The sequence below is a fragment of the Adiantum capillus-veneris genome, chromosome 28 (assembly GCF_014529385.1).
Source record: "Adiantum capillus-veneris isolate H3 chromosome 28, ASM1452938v2, whole genome shotgun sequence".
In the NCBI taxonomy this organism is placed as follows: Eukaryota; Viridiplantae; Streptophyta; class Polypodiopsida; order Polypodiales; family Pteridaceae; genus Adiantum; species Adiantum capillus-veneris.
The window spans coordinates 67,032,676-67,040,436 of NC_140958.1; positions in this window are offsets into that span (position 1 = coordinate 67,032,676).

Consider the following 7,761-nt stretch of genomic DNA (forward strand, 5'->3'; position numbering starts at 1 on the left):
AGGCTTCATGTCCAAGGCTATGTGGACAAAGAGGACTTCTTTATCTCTCCTCTCAAGCATGAGGATGTAATCCTAGGGGCACCATGGTTTGACCGCCTGGCTGCCGATGTTAAATTTCCTGAAAGGAGAATCTCCTTTAAGTTCAAGGAAAAAGACATGTATATAGATGCTAAGGAAATGGGTAAAACTATCCCCATTGTACATACACCAGCTTTCAACAAGTCAATAAAGAGCTCTATTTCCATGTACATGATTTTTGTTAAGATTCTCAAAATGAACCTAATGCTTTAGCAAAAGAAAATAAAAGCAACCAAAAGGAATTAGAGTTATCCAATTTTCTCAAGGGGTTTCAAGATGTTTTTATTGACGACATCCCTTGTGAGCTACCTCCTAAACGAGGTAATGATGACCATGCAATTGAACTTCTTCCAGGAAGTTCACCGCCAAACAAACCTCCTTATAGAGTTTCTCAAGCTCAACAAGAGGAGATTATGCGACAAGTGCATGAGTTAGTTGAGAAGGGCATGGTTAGGCCTAGCTCATGTCCATTTTGCTCACCGGTGCTATTAGTGCAAAAGAAAGACGGCACATATCGTATGTGTGTCGACTATAGAGCACTAAATAGGATCACTATCAAAAATAGGTTTTCCGTTCCACGAGTAGAAGACCTATTTGATAAGCTACAAGGATCGACCTACTTCATTAGGATTGACCTAAAAAGTGGCTATCATCAAATAAGGATAGTTGATCAAGACATTGTAAAGACCGCCTTTCGCACCACATTTGGTCTTTATGAGTACATTGTCATGCCTTTTGGCTTGACCAATGCACCAGCCACATTCAACCGCTTGATGGAGAAACTGTTCCGGCCTCATCGAACCTTCACTGGAGTGTTCTTTGATGATATTATCATCTACTCTAATTCATTAGACGAACACAAGAAACATCTCCAGGTAATATTTCAAGTTTTAAGAGAGAATAAATTTTATGTTAATCGAAAGAAAAGTGAATTTTTCTTGCAAGAGATTCAGTATTTAGGTCACATTATCTCTCAAGATGGCATCCAAATGGATCCATCAAAGTTAGAGGTAATAAAAGGATGGCCTAAACCAAGGAATCTTCATGAATTAAGAAGCTTTATAGGTATGTGTGCATACTATAGACGCTTCATAGAAAAGTTCTCACAAATTGCGAGACCATTACATGACCTAACAAAGAAAAGCGTTAGGTATACATGGTCTGCTAAGGAGAACAATGCTTTCGAAAAGCTTAAAGAAAATCTTATCTCTCAACCTGTGCTTACACTACCGGATCTCTCAAAACCATTTGAGATCCAATGTGATGCTTGTGGTGATTGCCTTGGAGCTGTTTTACTCCAAGAAGGGCACGCCATAGGCTATGAGAGTCGAAGGCTCGACCCTGTTGAGAAAGCTCTAGGCATATACAAAAAGGAACTCCTTGCAGTTCTACATGCCTTAGACTCATGGAAGCACTATTTATTGGGGACTCCTTTCATTCTGCGAACGGATCACCAAAGTCTTAAGTACTTCATGATGCAGACCAAGCTCTCCGACAAACAAATGAGGTGGGCAAATTTTCGTTCGCAATTTCATTTTCATATTGCTCACATTGCTGGCAAGCATAATCAAGTAGCTGATGCACTCTCAAGATGGCCGAGAGTGAATGCGGTTTCCATAGCAACTCACAATGATCTATCTTCAATGATAGATGAGTACGCTATTGATCCCGATTTTAGAGATGTGATTTCCGCCCTTGCATTAGGGGAGAAAGAAGAACCATTTACTTTGCAAGATGGTTATCTTCTCTATGGCAATAGACTATGCGTTACTAACTCACTACGTGAGAAAGTAATATATGAATCTCATGCTCCATCGTATGCGGGGCATAGAGGGATTCAGTCTACCTTAAAGGGAATCGAAACATATTTCTATTGGCCTACCATGAAAGTGAACATACAAGAGTATGTTTCTAAATGTGTGGTATGCCAAAAGACAAAATTTGATAGAGGGATGCAACTTGGATTGCTTCAACCCTTGCCAATCCCTAATTCACCATGGGAGGGCATATCCATGGATTTTATCTTTGGATTGCCTAAGTCTATCTATGGGAATACGGGAATATGGACGATAGTAGACAGGTTCAGTAAACAAGCTCATTTTATACCTGTCAAAAAGACTATCAAAGCCCATCAAATGGCAACCCTCTTCATTTCACAAATTTTCAAGTACCATGGCTTGCCAATGTCTATAGTGTCAGATAGAGATCCTAGAATGACCAGTAATTTCTGGAAGGGTCTCTTTGAGAATTTAGGAACAAGGCTAAACTTCTCTTCGGCCTATCATCCACAAATGGATGGCCAAAGTGAAATAGCTAACCTAACAATTCTCGATCTACTTAAAGCCTATGTAACGAAAGTAGATCAAAGATCCCAATGGGAGAAGTACTTACCCTTATTGGAGTATGCTTACAATAACACTGTACATACTTCCACGGGAAAAGCACCTTTCGAGGTAATTGAGGGAAGATCAAAAAGTCCCTTGCTACGTAAGGTACATGGGAAGATCTTCGTTGCAGATGAGTATAGCCGAGACCTACAAGAATCTTTTCAAAAGATTAAGGATGCTATCTCTATCTCACAGCAAAGGCAAAAGGCTGCTGCTGACAAGCACAGAAGAGCCCAAGCCTTTAAAGAAAACGATTGGGTCTTGTTAAAGTTTCCCAAGGCTCGATTAAGGCACACGACGGGCAAGAATCCTACGGGCCACCAAAAGTACTACACTAAACTAGCAAAAAGGTACTATGGTCCCTTCCAGATTCTTAGGCCAATCAATGAGATGGCCTATCAACTCAAGTTGCCCAATCATTGGCTCATACACAATGCTTTCCATGTGAGCCTATTATCACTCTGATCTGATTCTTTATCAATCACTACTCCCATCATGAAATACGGAACTACATCGTATCCGTCTTTGTCGCAAAACTTTGTTGTGGGAGCATCTGGAATCGCACAGACATCTAGTGTGGCGAGAATGTGTGTCCATTCTAATGGTTCAAGAACTTCCTTTGGAAAGGGTTCACCAATGTAAGTTTCATCCTCAATCTCCCTTTCTAAGACACATTCCTCGCGTTTCAGGCTTCCACAATTTGAAGCTCCACACATCCATAGCTCTTTGGGTTTATCTAGCCAAGCTGGAAGTTCTATTCCTGCTAATGTAGCTGAATTGAAATCCTCGACAGGTGTTCGATTCACGTCCTTGTAACTATGGTCTTTCAAGTTTACTCGTGTCGTCGTTTCCTTGTGTCTCAGGTATATGTGGTCGTAACCCCAATCCTGGACCTTTTTCATTTTTGTCATGAATGGTCTTCCCAGTATGAGATCATAGTTGCTCTCCTTGCCAAAATCAACAATAGCAAATGTATGCTCGTACTCAATCCCACAAGAAGTCACTATGACTTTCTCTAAGAGTCCCAAAGGTTTCTCCATATGTCTGGACTCGGGCTGCAGCACCTCCTCTTGGTCCTCGATCTCCGGTGGGTCTTCAATAGTTGGTTCTTGAGGTGGCTCTCCTTTGTAGCAAGCCGGGCAGAACCAAAAAGGATCAATATTGGAGACCTTTCAAACCCTGGTTATATTTTGCAAATCATCAACCTGGAGGGTGGTTTGGATGCTTTCCAACGTGATGAGCACTCTCAAAGATCATATATTTTGTGGGATCAACCCATGGCAGAGGTCTGTTCTAGTGCTTCTGAAATAGAAGATATCAGATTTCAATCAATGATAAATTGGACTATTTTAATTAATCTGAAGTCGAATCACAAAAACCCATTGACTTTGCAGGCCCATCCCAACACTTTTTTTGCTAATGCTATCAGGTTGTTGGTGTTGCAGACAGCGGTCGAAGAGTAAACGTCAAAGTTGACAAGACTAGGACAGAAAAGCTTAGCAGCATCGATCAGACCAAAGCTTATGATAGATCCTCAAGTAATTAATCTAATTGCTTCAATGCTTGCAGTTTTAGCACAGAGTGTGAGGGGATTAGTGGTAGACAACTCAATGTCAAGGGAAACGCATTGGGGAATATTGCCACTAGTGCAAGTCCCTGGTTTGATGAGCCATTGGCTTCAGTCGCACTCCTCGTCTAGATTTTTTGATAGCCTATCTAAAAATTTTATGACAGGAACATCTCTGATGACCAATTCAATGCAGAAGATGGTGTCTGTGGGAGGAAGTTGGTCAACGTCTAGCTCCAAGCAGATGCACCAGTAGCATTGCAACGGAAGTCAATCATGCAGGTGCCTATGTGGCTGCTGACCAAGATCAAAAGAATAGTCAAAGAGAAAAAGCGTAAGCTAATTCTTTTTTCCACACAAAGAAGTTTGATGCTGGAGAAGCCAAAGAACACCGACTATGGAGTAATGGCTCTGCAGATAAGTATACCAATATGTCAACACCTATTAGCCTCTAGCGCTGCTGGCCATTCAACAACTGGGTGTGATAGAAAAAGCTTTCCACACAATATGGCCAATATTGCAACATGTAAAGAGATTCTCTTGCTAACCCACGTTCATGCGGTAGCCAATGCAGGTGCAATTGAGATTAGCAACAACAATATACTGCAGCGTTGCTCTTCAGCAGCTGCATATGAATTAGGTATTGCTGATGGTGTGGATTTGAACGCACACCAATTATTTCTTCGGAGCTCCCTTCTTGCCAATAACCACGATTTGGTGATGGATCCTATGAGCAAAGGTCCATGTACGCAGCAGTTATTGGATCAAGTTCAAATGGCTGCAGATGGCAGACAGTAGTTTGGTATTGTATCCAACACAAACCCTCATTTTCCCTTGGAGGAAAGCTACTCCGAGGCTGGCAGTCAAAATCTATTCACGTCTTCTCAAAGGTCTTTTGTGCAGCAGGCGATCGAGGTAGAAACTCCATATAGTAGCTATAGTATGCTGAACAAGCCAAGTGCAATTATCGTCAACAGTGACTTAACATTCCATAGCGCAAGGCATGCTGCTATTAATATATTGTCTAAATGCAGAACCAACTTCAGCGTCAAGAGGACAGAGTTTGTCTACTGTTGAATGCATTTTCCAACCTCAAGACACAAAAGATATTTTATTTAGTTATACACTCAATATATCATATATGTTAGGTTCAAAGCGCCCTCTTGTGCAAATACATTCCTCACGATGTTGCATCTTATCTTGGTTTTCTTGTAGAGACGAGTTATCTTTCTTTGCATCTCTTACTCGCTTACCATGTAAGATCCATTACATCGGCAAAAATTCAAGGAGGATTGTCTTGACAAAGGGGTTGGCTACGGTGCGGTGCTGCGGATTGGAAGGCTGCCAATGCTTGAGAACGAGAGCTGGTTGAATGGGGTGGTGGCGGCCCCATCAATTGGACCAAACATGTGGAATCTGACTGTATGCAAAAAAGGGCTAGATTTCTCGGCAAAACACACTCGACATCCATCTTCAAAAATGCGAGCTGAGGTTTTGCGCTACCAACCATTCGATAAAAAAATTCTTTTTGAAATATATTCGTTTGTAAGAATTACATGTAGCACGTATACTAGAAATAACATTCATTTGTAGACAACCTTGCTTGGATAAAAACTCAACTCAAACCATCCCTATAATCTCTAATAATTGATGCACTTAACTTTATCTCCTCCCATAAACATTGTAGCATTACGCCAAATTTTTCTAAGCATTTTCCTACCGTTGCCCACATATATGGTCGTAGTCTTAGAAGCTCAGCTAGGGTGATAGTGCATGTCACTGGAGTTGACAAAATCTCTATCAATCCTTGCGAGTCCATAGGAAGCGCTCTAATATCAGATTTTGCTTCATATTCTCCTTAGTATGAAGGTAAGGTCTTCAGCAAACGAGGTTTACTCTCTACTGTTCTAACCGAGCCTCCATCTCCCCAGTAAGAATGCAGATCTAAGTCCACTTGAGATCTTGCCTCAAATTCCTCTATGGGAGGATTCATGATGTCCTTTTCTCCATTAGTCTGATTAGCTTGACAAATCAGCTCGTTTGCAAAGTTTGCCTCTCTCACTTGTTTCCAAAACTCATTGTAATCCTCATCTCTTCCGTAAGACCTCTGTATCACAGGATGAAAACTCTCTATTTCTTGATCTGTTGTGTTCATCACTATACATTCATCCCCGTGCATTTTTTCAGGCTTTTGTGCACTGTTAGGTTTTTCAACTACCTGTGAGAGGATAGTCTCTTGATGCATTGGGTTTTCCGCTCCACAATTCATTGGTTCTCTAGGTGGTTCTAACAAAGCTTGTGCAGTCTCGATCATTCTCTGACACATTTCGAGTCTCTGCTTTTCCAATTCCGCGTTTGGATAAGTCAACCACCATTGTTCTTGTGTTTGGTTTCTCTTTAATCTCGCTTCGTAAGCTCTCATCAGTGCATCCAACGGTTCATGTACTTTGTCGACTAACACTGATCCCCCTGAGCTCAAGCTCGTTGTCTCTTTGACACTCTTCAGTTTCGACTTTTCAGAGTCCATTTCCCGTATTCCATTTTGACTCTCAATTTTCTCTAATCTGTCTTTTGTTTGTTTTAATTCCTCAGCTAGAATCGCGTCTTGTTGTTCTTTTTTCAGTTTCATGCGTGCTTTCCTAGATATCCATGTGTTTCTATGACTTCGTCATCCTTGACTAGCCAATTCAGTCTTTAACTTTCCATTCTCTGGTTCTCTAGTGGTTTTCTTCGCTTGAGCTCTAGTAACAACTTGTGTTGGTATCAGAGTTTCATTTTCAGACCCAATGCTAGTAGGAATAGACTCTAGCATGTTCAATGTCGTCTTTTGTGCTTTGTTGGGATTCTTTGAACAATCCTCAATGAAGTGAGTGACACCACACTTTGTGCAATATGCATTTATTCTAATGATCTCTGTGTGTGGACAAACATTCATCAACTGGTCACCTCCACACTTATAACAGGGTCCTAATGCAGGTCTTTGTGTCCCTTGATTTGCCCTTTGTGGATAAGCTGGGTCTTTGGCCTGACAACCCTCCATGAGCTATGAACATAAGTGTTCTTGCGTCCAAGCTATACCTCTCTTAATCTGAGGCGTGTGTGGTTGTTGGTGGTCCAAAATTTCCCATCATACTCCAAGGTTCTGGTTGTTTTGGTTCTTCAGGTGGGTAATACACAGTAGGAGCCATGAGTGCACCGGAATCTTTGTAATAAGTTTGAACAGGCACTAAAGCTTGTTCTTCCTGATTCTCTAGGGTGGGTGCATATCTAATGCCCACTGGTCTCGCTCCTGGTAAAGGTGGTTGTTGCCCCAATACTGGTTGTGGTCTTTCTATCCCCATAGGTCCTGGTACGTTTCCCGTTGTGTATCGAGGTACTGGATGTACCTGAGGTTGTGTTACTTGAGCTGGAGGCGCATATTGACGCTCCTTCACATAACCCTTGTTGTAATAGCACTCCTCTGTTGAGTGATTCATCCATTCTTGTTCAATCGCACACCATTTCGTTAGTTTTGGCATTGGTTTAGGGTATGGTGCTAATCTTCTTATAGCATCCTCTATCATTTGTCCCATGTTTGGCACTGTTGTTGTTTGGACATTCTTCTTAGTGGTGGTCTCGCTAGCTGCGGATGATGAGCTATTGGATGCGACATCCGTATCCGTTGTCACCTCTCCATAAACCGCACAGTTATCCACTAAGTACAATGCTTTCTGGTCACTTGCTCAAAAC